General features: G+C 35.1%; 1 pseudogene; it reads right to left on the bottom strand.

Moving 5' to 3' along the window:
- Window positions 1-12,978: 12,978 nt before the first annotated feature.
- On the bottom strand, window positions 12,979-15,102 carry LOC122028649 (annotated as a pseudogene).
- Window positions 15,103-15,628: the final 526 nt, after the last annotated feature.

Genomic DNA, 15,628 nt, shown 5'->3' on the forward strand with positions numbered 1-15,628 from the left:
CCGCCCCCACAACGAAGAAGAAAGGAGCACATTATGTGCTTCTTGTACAAGCAAAAAGAATATTATCGAAGTCAATGTCCTAAGGGGAAGAAATCAGTCAAGCCTAAGGGAGGAAGCACAAGTCGAGGGGGAGATTCCAAGGTAAAATCCAAGGTATCATTTATTCAGTCAATCTCTCTAAATCATGATAAAAAGCATGTTAGTTCTAACTTATATCATTTTAATGCTATTTATCATAAACATAGGAGGCATGATAGAATTAATGAAAATCATGTGGCTTTTCATGCTAAGACTACCACACCTAGGATTAGGAAGGTAGATAAAAATTTAGGCAATAACTCTAAGGACCATAGTTATAGGCCTAGAAATAAAAATGCTCAAGGACAAAATGAAAAATCAAAATCTAAGGATTTATGGAAAGAAAATCAAGTCTTGAGGTCAAGGCTTGATAAAATGAAAAAGACCCCAAAAATAATGAAATATATCCTAAAAGGGCAAAATAAGCATAACCTAGGTCTAGGAGTACAAAAGTCATCCAATGGTCATAGAGGATTGGGATATAAATCTAAGGCTAAGAAGGATGTGACTTCTTATCATAGGGTTCCATATAGATATGGAATCAACTCTAAGTCTAAGGGTCAAGTCAAGGATACAAGGGAAGTTATCTCTAAGAGTATTGCAACGACAAATATGACTAAGACTTCTAAAAAATCTAAGAAAGTCACAAGGGAACAATCCCTAGAATTGATCTAGAAGAGGTGACCAAGGCTTCTAACAAACCTACAAAGGTCATTAGGAAGGCAACTAGGGAGGTTATCCCTAGTGAGTACCTAGAGCATCCAAGGAGCACCAATAGATTTTAGGTTCCTAGGAGCATTTTCTCTACCCCTTAGATGGGTTAGAGAGTGTCAACTCTAATTGAAAGAGTAGTTAATTCAACCTTGATAAAATTGACACTCGGAGAACATTTTTAAAGTTATTATTAACCTTTGAAAATGAAATAAATTATTTATTTACTCTTTGTAAGAGTAAAATGTGTCATAATTTGAGAAATTTGATATAATTTTAATTGACACAACAATCAAGAGTAAAAGAAATGTCAAATTGGGATTTTGATATTTTCTTAAGAAGTTAAGGGCAAAATTTAAACCTCAATTTAAAATGATTACTCTTTGAAAGAGCAAAGTGTGTCAAACCTTGAGGAATTATGCTTAATTTAAATTGACACAAATTAAGAAAAGTAAAAAGATTATCCTTATCGCGAACCGTTTGTTGTGGACTGGATAAGCCTTTATGGTGGACATATTCACCCTCTTAGACATTTTGGAAAAGTCCCAGTCATAAACGGATTTGACATGTCAGAAAGACGTCTTATATAAATTACAAGCAGGATGGTTGAAATAAAGATAAGCGTCAGATATTTTATGTGATTATAAAGTACCTCTAAAATTTAAAAGAAAATTCTACAAAACAGTAGTTAGATCTGGTATGTTATATGACTCTGCATGTTTGACTATGATTCGGACACATAAACAAAAGATGAAAGTTGTAAAGATGAATATATTAAGGTGGATGTGTGAACATACAAGGATCGATAGAATAAAAAATTAGAACATTAGAGAGAAAGTCAGAATTGTATCAATTGACGAAAAAATTGAGAGACACGATTAAGATGATACAAATGTGTACTTAAACAGCCAATAAATTCTTCAGTTAGATGATATGAAACTATGATAAATATACACGTCAAACAAGGAAGAGAAAGGTAAAAAAAAGACTTAATCAATAATAAAATAAAATTTATTTAAATATAGATGATAATATAATAAGAAATAAAGTACAATTAATAAAAGAATATATATAATCATCCACACCTAATAAGATATGATTTAATTATTATTATTTAAATATTAATATATTATATTCTAATTGATTAGAATACTTAAAAAAAAATTGTTGAATAAATAAATAAAAAACGATTGAACCACTGGTTCAAATGAAATGACAATCTAATTAATTGGGCCATTGAACCGAGGATATGATTTAGGCCAATTGACCAGGTTAATGGATAATCATCCCATTGACATGGTTATTGGTTAGGCTGGGTCCAGTTTGGACCCGTGGTCGGGTCTAATTTCCGATCCAACATGAATAACCTGACTATTATGCATCCATTCTCATTCACCGTACCACCTATCACTTGTTTGAAACAGTCCATATATATGCACAAAAATCAAGATTTTTTTTCTAAATATAGGTATTAGAGCTTTTTACTGAACCAGTAATTAAGTTTATGAAATACCTATTTTACTTTGGTTACATTAAAAATTACCAAATCATGTATGATGTATCAATTTTACCCGTCATAACTCGTCCACGTGGCCATCCACCTCGGCTGATGAAGCAAATTCCTGAACTATTTTTCATTTTCTCATAAAAATGATCGAGACGTTGTCCCTGTTAGAATTTGAAGAATATCCTAAGACAATCATCTTATATTTTTTTTCTATTTATTTGATAAGTATAAATTCACTATTTGAATACATATTATATATTTGATTTTCTTAAACTCATTTACTGAATGCTCGTAATATAATTCATAACATGAGAGAATTTGTGATTAGACCACAACTAATGATTATCTCTACATATATAATTATAAATATAATGAAATTTCCCTAGTCGTCAAATTGATGTATTCGGACATCATCAATTCTATAAGAATATACTACTTGGCTCACTGACGGGAGACATTGAAATGTCGAGAGTTAAATATAGATGTTCATTATGATAACTAGTTCATTGGAATGACTCGCTGTAAGACTTCATATGGTTCTCTATATATATATAGATATGTCTATGGTATACAAGTCATCTTGATCATGGAGACTTATACTTTGACATTTTAAATAAGCATCTCATTGAGGTGTAGACTCAGGATGATTGAGTATAAGTTGAAATGTTCAAAAGTATTTAGATAGCCCACAGAGAATTCACCGCTCCTTGCAAGGAGACGTATACCCTATGACCACTGGTTAGGATTATTACTCAAAATCTTTGGTCAAAACATAACATGTTAAGAGTGTGAGACTCTTGTACACATATACGAGCAATTTGAATCTGCAGAATGAGGAAGTATTACTTAAGCTAGATGTAACGTAGTCAGCCTAGTGGGGACAAGACACATAGATCATGTCCTGAATCAAATGGGTATAAGACGAGTGAAAGGAACGAGATAACACACTGTAGCTATTGATGGGTTTAGAATTAATTCTAAGATCAACTATAATTTTTCGGCTAATTGGAGATTATGATGTACTACTAAATGTCATTTATGATCATTCTATAATTATGTAGTTAATTATAGACGACAAAGATAAATCGAGAACCTATTAATCACACGCACTAACAAATCTCTAAAAGACATAAAACAAGTTGAAGAATAAGATTCTTAAATCAAAAGATAAATATTTAGTTGGACCATACATAAGACAAATATGAAAATATTTGTCTCACAGGAAGCACGGATGGACCACATCTCTTATGGAAGAATTGAACCATATTTGGTTTAATTATGAATTAATCATGAACCAACTTGATTTAGTTGTAAACCAAACCAAGGAGTTAATGGACTAATTTTTAGTTAAGGAATAATGAGTTGGATTTGGACTTTTTAATCTAACAAATTAATAAAGGCTATATATTGATATGGTTGAGAGAAAATTATATACATGAGATCATTAATTGACTTAAATAGTGAATGTTTATCATCCATTTTTCGAACATTTTATCAAAAATATTCTAATTGCACATACCAACACTCACAATTTATATCTCTACATAAAAAAAATATATGAATATAGAAACATAACATAGACAATATTACATTGAGATCTTTATATTTAGCAAAATACACTTATTTGTTCATTCATTACATTGATAAGCTTATGTGCCAAATATATATAAAAGTTGAGCACTATCATAAAAGAACACCAATACAAGAACACCAATACAATTATCAACTTACTGAAAGCATTCTACATGATTTTTTATTATGACCTAATTGTCTGCACCTACTACACTTATTTTTAACCTTTCTCGTCTACTTAGGATCCTCGTCGTCTTCCTTCTTCCAAGTTGCATAAGGTTACTAGGTGATAAAATAATATATTCTTGTCCACCTATTGGTCAATATTGTTACTTCTACATGGATAAATACGATCCATGTAAGCACTTTTCCTAGTTTCAAATAATACATAATGCTCATAATACTTATACGGATCCATATTCCTGTATAAACACACTATCATAGTGTGTGAACAATGAAACCTTGAAATTTAGAACTCACCGCAATCACATTTATAAAATTCCATGTCAACTATATAGGATGATAATGAAATTTGTACCTCTATTTCTATTCTAGTATTAGGATGAACCTTAAAGTACCCAATTTCTTGTCTCATAATGTCAATCTTCTTCATAACTAATAGTGTCAATACTCCTGCAGAATTAACCACTTGCTCCCTACCATTATAAAATCATTGAGAAACCTTCTTCCTTGTATTGTTTATTAGTACTACAATTAGGAGTTCTCGAGTCTTTTTAAACAATGCATTCATGTTTTCAAAACAATTCGTTGTCAACATTAAGTACCTTCTACAAGGGAAATATGCATTTGCCCATTTTGTAGGTTCTATATTTTTAAATCATTTATAAACATCCACATGTATCTTACATAATAAGCATGATTCAATCAAATTGTGAAATTGTATTTGCTGTAGTTGTAACCCAAAACAATCCTAATGCAGCTCTATCATGAGTATCTATAACCATATTACAAAATAGGTGATGACAACATAATCAATGATAAGCAATAAGGTAAACTTTACTAATTGTATATAATATTTCACAATGTCTATTAAATATAATTGTCATATTTGATGGATCAACTACAAGTAATATCTTTAAATATCCGTGGGGTGCCCCCAGGGCGTAGCGCAGATGGTGGACGCATGGTATCTCTGGCGTAATGGTCAGGGGTCGATTCTCAGGAACTGACGACCTAGGGTTTATCCCGCCATACACCTATGGCCTGTGTACCTGCATGAACATCCCTCCATATCCATGGAGTCGGTACTAGGGGGGCCGCTAAGGTAGCGAATCTACCTTTAAATATCCGTGGGGCCGCTAAGGTAGAGGATCTATCTTTTTTTAAATATCCGTGAGGCCGGTACTAGGGGACCGCTAAGGTAACGGATCTACCTTTTTTTAAAATAATTTAAAAATGACTTTCATGCAGAGTCACTCAAACTTTACAAAGCCAACTGGAAGCATATTTCCATTACTATCTACGGCTAAGATCATCAATAATACACCAGGATACTTGTCTTTTAGGTATGTTGCATCAATTCCAATTAATTTTCAAAAATATATTCGAAAAACTCTTCCACATGCACCAAAAGTCCAAAAACAACGTTCAAATTTATCATCATTTCTTTTCAATGCAATATATGTATCTGAGTCTCTATATTTTAGCTCATAAAATAATCTAGAGAGATCATCATAATCCTTATCAACATCACCTACCACCAAATTTATAATTTTCACATGTGCATAGTATAACTTTCGATATGATATATTCATTTCAAATCATGATTTCATCTTATTCTGAATGTTTATAGGTCTATAATCTTCTGATGTCACAAAATAACTTTTAATCTGAAAAGCTATGAATGAAGATGTGCATGCAGGATGATCAACTGTTGTCATACTAAGATCACGCTCTAAATAGTTTGTAATCATGAACTCAATATCTCCTCTTTCAATAATTGTCCATGTACAATTTTCTTCACCACAGATTGCTTTAACTCTATTCTTTCTAATGTCCTTTATTGTGTATACGAAGCATCTGTTCATAGCAATTTAGCAAGTGCATCTTTAATATATTTTGGGTTGCATATACCTACAATAAGAATTTATATGTGTTTATGTTAGTACTACTGAAATTCAGTTAAGTTGACATTATGAAAGTTAAAAAAAAACACGTTACCTAACCAACAAAAAAATTTCTCAACAAAATCATCTACTTCTTCCATTAGCAATGGAATAATTCTTGTATTCATTTCATATACATCTTCAACGAATAGAAACTACTCTTCAAGGTCGCTACATTCATTAAAGTTACTATCTCATCTAATGAATATTAGATATCATTTACTAAGAATTCATCCTCAGAGACATCCCTTTCAATTTCCTCTTCCATTCTATTGTAATTATTTTCTTATTCAATCCACGTATCTTCGAAGAGTTCTTCTAATATTATATTCGTATGTACTAGGTCATTCTCAATACTAACAGCTTATTCATTCAAATTGAAGTTGTAATTAATAATATTTCCAATATTAACCACAACACTAGAGGAAGTTGAAAGTGTCATATTATCGATACACATATTTATATTTGGAGTAACGCTTTTGTTTAGGTTCTCTGATTGTGATTTCATAGTCTGCATCATAACTGAGAGTGCTTCGTCATAAATTAGTGTTGTGCAAAGGATGTCCACATATCTCCACAATGACATGATATTGTCTACTTTGGACCTAGGCTCTCATGACTTTGTTCTTGGGTTCTTCCCAAAAGACCTCATGCCAATGGAGATATCCTACATCCTTTTTAACCCATGATCTTTACTAAATCATTCCAATGTGAGATTTTAATTGAAGTCCAACAATTCTCCCCTCAAACGAACGACCACAATTATTCTTATGGTCTGGACCTCTCCATGAGCATTCGGTCACCCTGACCTGCTCTAAGCCTTCCCGCGAGCATCCGCATCCGATCATCCTGATCTGCTCTGGGCCTCCCCGCAAACATTCAGTCATCCTGACCTATTTCAAGCCTCCCCACAAATATATGTCACTCATGACCTGCTTCGGGCCTCCTCGTGAGCATCCGGTCGCCCTGACCTACTCACCCCCTGCAAGTATCCGATCACTTTAACCTGCTTCAAGTCCCCCACAAACATCCAGTCACCTTGACATGCTCTGGGCCTACTTTTAATTTCGTTCAAGGCTACCCCACATGGCATCTGATCTGAACCATAGCTCTGATATCAATTATTATGCAAGGAATGTCCACATATCTCTATAATGACATGATATTATTTACTTTGGACGTAGGCCCTCATGACTTTGCTCTTGGATTATCTCTAAAAGACTTCATGCCAATGAAAATATCCTACATCCTTTTAAACCTATGATCTTTACTAAATCTTTCCAATGTGAGACTTTGATTGAAGTCCAACAATTAGATCGTCCCTCCATTGATACAATACAAAATTAATCATATTGCGAACAAAAAATTATATTAAGATTCTAATTTTTTCAAAAACACAATAGCCTAGTGGAGGAAATGGAAAGATAATAATATGAGTTTTATTGTACTACCTTTTGAGATTTTTCCTTTTAGAAAGAATTAACTTTTAGATAAAAAAAATACTATGTTTTAGATCCATAAGATAAAATGTTAAGACTGCTAAGAAAAAAAATATCTATAAACTTGCAATGTTAATCTTCATATAAATTTATAGACTAAATAGTGAAAAAGACATCTAAAACCTGATAGAAGAAAACATACATATTCTGATTAGAGTGAAAAGCTTCATCCAAAGTAGAGTGGTTTAAAATAACACTGATGCTTTGGATTTTTTTTTTTTTGGATTACTTGGAATTTTGTAGTGAGTCAACATCAGGAGTTTTAGAGCAGGTCGGACAGTAATTTACATCAAATCAAGACCCACACTTTAGATTTAAGGATGTTTTGCTCCGCCAAAAAATTTGAACATTGTTTGACAAAAGAACAAAGCTGAGTTTCAGCCCACCAGTAAAGTCGAAGTTGGCGCGTTGCAGACCGTCGAAAATGTTTCACCGGTTAGGACTTCGGTGGTAGGGAGGGAATGGTCGTTTGTGTTCGTTGAGTTGTCATTGAAAACCATAGAAAACGTACCCAGACGATCGAAAAAAAGTGCACTGCAGGCGGTTGGAGAAAGGTTTAGGTTTCCTCTCCATCTTTTTTTTACGAAGCTGCACTATTGCCGGGAGACAGTTTAGCTTCAGACGGACGTCGCGAGGAAAACGAGTGTGGTTCGAATACACCGTTTGGTTTAGAAGGATGTGTTGGTGTTAGAACCCTTGGAGACCAATAGGAGGTAGATGTGAATAACCTAAAAAAGAAAACAATATATTTTCCATTCTTTCAACTCAAATTAAAAGCAACAATAATAATAACTTAAATTAATAACTAAAGAGACAAGGCACACTATTTACTTTGTTACAACTTAGGTGATTGTTAATCCAAGGGCAATGAAAAACTCTAAAAGATCTTCTTCGTGTAGGCAGAGAAGTCTCTTACAATCGTTAAACGCTCAAACAATTACTAGGAAAAGAATACAGAAGTTGATTATCTATTTCCTAGGTTCAGAGTCTTTTTATAACCTCTAGAAAATCTTATCCGTGGCTTAGAGGCGCTTTCCATAAGGCTGGAAGGTGCCTCAAGCGAGGCGCCAAAGGATTTTATCCTTTGGCAAAGGCTAAAATCAGCCTGGTCGAAGGCGCAAAGGCTCCACAGAGACGCCTTGGAGGCGCCTTCAATTCCCTTTGAAGGCGCCTCCATCAGCATCTTCAGCCTTCTTTCGCTCTTCTGCTGCTCCAATTACCTCAGTGATCGCGACCATCCGAAATAGGGTTCACCCGGACTCATTTTTCGACCTTCTCCTCGAGCAGCCTTCCGCTTCGGCTTCTCGTCCCTCAGAACGTCATGCATGTCCTTCTCGTCTACCGATGTACTCTTCCGTAGTACCTCTCCCTCGAATGCACCGAGGTCGTCGACTCCCTTCCCGTGCCATCCTTCTTGCTAGTTGTGTCTTCCACTCGACTTCTTATGTTCTAAGCTCATGCACACTTAGACACAAGGGTCAAAAACAATAGGACCTAACTTAACATAATTGATCACATCAAAACTACCACAGGGTTCCAACAATTGGTCCCTTTAGCGGCCGATTAGAAGGGGGTGAATAGCCTACACAACAAATGCACAAAAATACTTTTCTTGAACTTTTACTGCTTTAATAGATCTAACACTTGCATAAAAAAATAAGAGACTAATTAAAGAAAAAAAGAGGCACAACGAGATTTACTTGATTACAACCGGGGAGATTTTAATCCAAAGAAGTTGAAAGTATACTAAACTCTCTTTCAGGCGGAGAAGCCTCTTTACAGCAATTAACGCACTAGATCAGAAAGCTAAACAAAAGAGAAATGATTACAAGTGTTCTATTTTAGCTTCTGGGACCAGGGCTGTATTTATAGCCCTGGTCGGAACGCCTGGAAGAATTTCAAACACCTGAGGGGATAAACTTTTATCCCCATCACAACGAAATGTGTCATGTCGCGTTTCAGATAAAAACCTGCTCCGGGCGGCCAGAAGAGCTTCAAGCGCTCATATCAAAGTTAACCTTATGTTAACTTGTTTGGTCTGGATTCTAGCTCCGACTCCGCTCGCTTAAGTCCGAATCTTCTGCTTTGGCTCCGGCTCCGCTTGGGTGATCTCGGTCATCCGGAATAGCACTTACCCAAACTCAACTTCCGACCTTCGAGCAAACTGCCACTCCGACTTCTCGTCCCTCAGAAATGTCACGTGTCTCCTTCTCATCCGCCCACGTACTCTTCTGCACCAAGTCCATCGACTCTCTCCGATGTCATCCTTCTCGCTAGCTGCGTCTTTCACTCGACTTTCTATGCTCCTAAATTCCTACACACTTAGATATAAGGATTAAATACTAACAGGAGCTAACTTACTTGGTTGATCACATCAAAACTATTACGAGGTACTTACAATCTCTCCCTTTTTGATGTGAACAAACCCCAAGTTAAGTTAGGGTAACCACAAAAAAATAACAATTATAAAATAAGATTTTTACAAGTACAAAAATTAAAAATTTACTACCTTTCTCCTAAACTTAATCTTTACCACTCCTCTTTTTTATCTCATTAAAAATAAGATATTTTAAAAAATTCTACTTAACAACAATAAAAATGTCTAAGGGGCAATTTAAAAAAAAAAATATTAAAGTTTAAGCTTTGAAAAAAAATTTAACATATTTAAGGTAAAAAAATTCATATAAAATTAGAATTATCGTTAAAAAAATATTTTCAAAAAAAATTAACATTCAAAAAATTTTAATATTTGAAAATTTTCTTATAGTTAAATGATAAAGTTCTCAGGAAAATTAACTTTTAAATAATTTCTAACAAAATTTTTAACAAACATTTAAAAATATTTATAACTAATTACTTAACAGTTAGTCAATTAAATACTTATTATTATAATTAAGTTCTAGATTGTAGCGAGACGCTAGATCTTCTTGGATATTAGAGCAATAATCACTATTTAGATAAAGTCTTTTAAAAAAATTAAATATTTAACTTTCTGTCTGAAAGCCAAAAAAAATAATTAATCTAAATATAATTTTGGAACCCAAAATAAGTTTCTTCCTACATGATTAATTAGAAATTTCTTAGGAATGTATTTCTGTGATATTTTCCTAATTTGACCCTTATGGTATTTAAAATATCAATTTAAACTATTATATCTTCTAATATTTTGATTATTTGAATATGCACAATTTTTCAAATATTCTATTTCTCTTTTTAACTTATCATTTTCTATTTTTACTTTGTTAAAGTCTTCTAATCGACAAGAACCAGCTAAGGTTGATTTTAATTCCTTATTTTCTTTTTCGAACTTATAGTAATTTTTCGATAATATTTTTATAAACTGAAATAACTTGTCAAGAGGAAGAGACCATACCTGACTTACCTTGTTGATCCCGTAATCTAAAACTCCCCTTGAAGTGTTGCTTTCTTCTGATGTCGGTCTCTTTTCATCGATGCTCTCGATGCTCATTTCGAACGAGCTTACTTCGTCTTCGTCTTTTTAGTAACTTGCCACTATCGTAAGTCCGGCGAGGGCTTCTATCTCTAATTTAAACGACGTTCCATCCCACGTCGCTTTGAGATTTCTATGCTTGTCAGTTTGAGTTGGCTTCTTATTGTTTTCCTTGTCCTTACTCTTCAATTTTGAGCAGTTGTCTTTTACATGTCCTTCATTTCAGCGATAACATTTTACTTTTCTTTTTCTTCATGTATCCTGCACTTGATTAAATTTTTTAATTTTAAATAATTTTTTAAATTTTCTTACCATCAGTGTCATTTCATTGTCATCGAGAGAAGATTCAGAATCTCGTTCGTCTGTTTTTGCCTTTAAAGCAATGTTGTGCTTTGGCTCCTTTAGATTTGCACATCTTGTTTCATAGACTTCAAATATTGAAAATAATTCTTCTATAGTACTTGATTCTAAATTCTTAGATATATAATAAACATCTACTAATGATGTTCATTTAGTAGTCTTAGGAATGCATTAAACGCGTACCTTATCAACTCTCGGTTGCTTACCTTTTCTCCGAGATTCGTGAGTCCGATGATGAGTTCCTTTATTCTTGAGTGAAGATATCCAATAGTTTCTCCTTCTAATTTGATATTGCTGGTCTGGTTCCTGAGCATGTCCCATTTCGCGGTTTCACATCCGAGGTCCCTTCGTATAGTTCCAGGAATTTCTCCCAGAGTTTCTTTGCTGACTCATCGGCCCCGATCCGATTGACTTCTTATGACGGTAAAACGCTTAGCAGATGAAACTCAACTTTATCGTTTGCCACAAAGTTGGCGTGCTCCTTTTTCATCCATTGATATTCTTCTTTACCCTCAGATGCTACAAAATTAAATTTCATTATTAAAAGCAAATCGAAAACTATTTTAAAGAATACCTCCATCCTTTTCTTCCAGCTCGTGAATTCCTCCTCGATCTTTGGTGGTAGATGCTCGATCTGGCCATCTCATGTTTTTCGTTCGACGATTAGTCCTCCTGAAATTGTCAAGCTCTGATACCACTTGTTGATCCCTTTAATGACCGGCTAGAGGGGGTGAATAGCATGCACAACAAAAGCACAAAATACCTTTCTCGAACTTTTACAACTTTCATAAATATAACACTTGCATAAAAAAATAAAAGGCTAATTAAAGAAAGGACAAGGCACAATGGAATTTACTTAGTTACAACCGGAGAGATTGTTAATCCAAGAAAGTTGAAAGCATACTAAACTCTCATTTAGACAGAGAAGCCTCTTTATAGTAATTAACGCACTAGATCAGAAAGCTAAACGAAAAAGAAATGATTATAAATGTTCTATTTTAGCTTCTGAGACCAGGGTTGTATTTATAGCTCTCGTCAGGACGCCTGGAAGGGTTCCAAGCACCTGAGGGATAAACTTTTATACTCGTCACAACGGAATGCACCACATCGCGTTCCGGATAAAAACATGCTCTGGACGCTCAGTCCAAGTTAACCTTATGTTAACTTATTTGGTCCAGGTTCTAGCTCCGGCTCAGCAAGCTTGGGTCCGGATCTTCCGCTCCGACTCCGTCTCTGCTTGGGTAATCTCGACCATACGGAGTAAGACTCATCCGAACCCAACTTCCAGCCTTCGAGCAAACTTTCGCTCAGGCTTCTCATCCCTCAGAAACGTCACGCACCTCCTTCTCGTCCGTCCGGGTACTCTTCCGTAGCACCTCATACCTCGAACACACCGAGCCCGTCGACTCTCTCCCGTGTCATCCTTCTCGTTAGCTGCATCTTTCGCTCGACTTCCTGTGCTCCTATGCTCCTGCACACTTAAACATAGAGGTTAAATATCAACAGGACCTAACTTTACTTGGTTGATCACATCAAAACTACCATGAGGTACTTACAGGATGCCGCCGCCGCCGCCGCCAGGGACACATGAGAGGGTAAAATAGGCATAGCATCCATGATTTAGTCATTTATAAGGTACCTTACGTGAAATGGGTATTTGGTATACTTAATTACTGGTTCAGTAAAAAGCTGTAGATATTATAGATTGCTTTAGACAAACCTCATCTCCTGTTCTCTTAGCAATGGAATTTATTCTCCTATAATCATGCTCTCGTTTACATGGCTTTCAACCTTTACGACAACCCCATCAACTGGCACTTTTGAGCCTGGAACTATCTGATCACATCATTCCTTTGCAATAACTGAGTGCTAATTTCTGACAATGTAAATGGAGTAGAAATAGCTGCATTTGTTCCAAATACAACCAGAACATCCATGTTTGTTGATCCCCGTCTCAATGCATGATAAAAACGCATACAGAACCTGTAAGGATTGCGACATAGAAATACAGCATAATTTGCATCAAGTATTGAAAGATGATCAATACAAACAACTCCCTGATACCTTAAACAAAAAACAGCAAGCATAACATGGTGAAAACAATATTGAATCATACCTCCAGCCAAATAATGAACTGCACAGGTGTACAAAATAGCCATCTGAGTAACATTCCTATGTTTAGATTATGGTAGAGTTTGTAGCTTAGCCAATCCCCAAATGTTGGAAAGATAGGAAGTATCATAGAGAACAGGAACGCTGGAACTGAGAAGAGATAACTCGAGAGAAACTGGTTTGTGTGGGCTATTTCTCACTGGTTGTTGTATACAAGCTGGCATGATATAAGTTTGGGGTAGTACAGCTGCTTGTATGCATTCAATAAGGAACCCGGGGTTGTAAGATCAAGATCATATGCAACTGTCACTTTATGATTTGCTTAGTCGATTTTGACATGGTTTACACCCTCCACTGCTTCAAGATGAGACTTGATAATTGTGGCATTTTCTAGAGAGTGAAGACCTTCAAACTTTTTGATGAACCTCATTGACATCATCTCCAGAGGTAATGAGCTCGGCTCCAAACCCTGCATCCTCAATAGCTTCTAATAGGCAAGGAGAATCAGTGATATTGGGATCAAAGTGTATCTTCGCTTCTTCAGGAGCAAGGCCAACTACAGCCTTTTTAACACCATTAACCATGAGAAGTGTTCTCTCAACTGACTCAGAGCAGCTTGTGCAGGCCATTCCTTTGATTCAAACCCGACATACAACAATCTCTTGGTCCGGAAATTCATTGACTTCAAAGTTCAAGTCTTCTATAGCTTATTTGATTCTTTTTGCCTGTTAGTAAAGAAAAAAAAAAGCACAAGGAAATAAAATCAGCACAAAAAAAGGAATGATAAAACAAAAACTAAATGCATCTCAATTTGCATAACTCAGAATATGAAGGCTAAAATATTCACTTTTGGCACACAATTCCTTACATTTAGGATAGTGTTATATACAAGAAAAATATGTCGACTCATCAGTAGCCACGTTCAAGATACCAAACAACAAAAGTTTCTCCAACTTACACTTATTAATTCAGGCCTGTATTTTATAACCGATTGAAGAGGAGACACCGACACACTCTCAACTCCCTTTATATCCCCCACGACAGATTCTATTGACGCTGCACAAGAGGCACATTCCATTCCACCAATTCTAAACGTGACCTTCCTTGTCCTCTTATCACTTCTCGATGACCCTTGTGAAAAATCAACAGCAATGCTCTCAGGGGATTGAAGAAGTGGTGCTGTAAGACTATCCTTCCCATTCTGTTCCATTTTCTTTCAACTTAAAATTGTAACAAGTGCTGCATAAGTATAAGGTCTGAGAATTAACAAAGAGACATAAACAGTGAAGAATGCCATTATGCAGATAAACTGGGTTTCTAAACCTCCATCAGTACCAAGCAAAATTTGAAAAACAAAACTTAAAGGATTCCAGACAGCATATTCTGCAATAGAAATCACTGATCCAGATAATGGAGGGTATATGCATCAAATGTAAGAGAAAATTTGGCTGACTTCAGACGGAAACACTTTCGAAATTTTAAGTTGAACATACTTTGGAAATGAAAGGGAAAGTGCAAAATAAATTCAAAGAAAAAGAAATACCAGAGCTTTTGGCGAGTTGTGAGACCGATCGGAGAAGAAGAAAGGTTTTGGCCGTGAAGAGAGGAAGAGGAGAATGTGGTTTGGCGGTGAAGAGAAGAAGAGAGAGGCGCGGAGGCGGAGGCGTGCGTGAACGAAGTTTTAGGTCTGGGGTAAAATTAAAGCACGAGGAAAAGGAAAAAAATCGATATAAATAAAATTAAGGAAAAAATTAACGAAAATAAATGAGATTTGACAATCACAATAAAAACCCCTAAAATTTTAAAATTACTGATATCTAGTTCTTCGGATCAATTAAGTTTGATTCCATAAAAAAAATTTTCTGACCATCAGGATAAATAAAAATAGACTCTCTGAATACTTTGCAGCAAGGCGACAGAGGATGATATAGTGTTCGCCACCGTGAGCACAAGATCCTCAAACAATATGAGCTCAGCGTTGTGTTAGACAATTAGTTGTCGGAAATTTTGAAAAAAAAAATACTAAATTTACAAAATAATTTCAGACTTATCTGTTAGACCGATTTTTTTTTTCAAAATTTCCAAATTAAATTTAGACTTAATTTGTTAGACCAACTTGAGCAGATAATCTTAGATTGTCTGCATTATATCGCCGAGTCCGAGTGACAGTCAAGTATGAGTGTTGAGTCGGGAGAAGTCGCAATATCGTTCG

The sequence above is a fragment of the Zingiber officinale genome, chromosome 10B (assembly GCF_018446385.1).
Source record: "Zingiber officinale cultivar Zhangliang chromosome 10B, Zo_v1.1, whole genome shotgun sequence".
Classification (NCBI taxonomy): domain Eukaryota; kingdom Viridiplantae; phylum Streptophyta; class Magnoliopsida; order Zingiberales; family Zingiberaceae; genus Zingiber; species Zingiber officinale.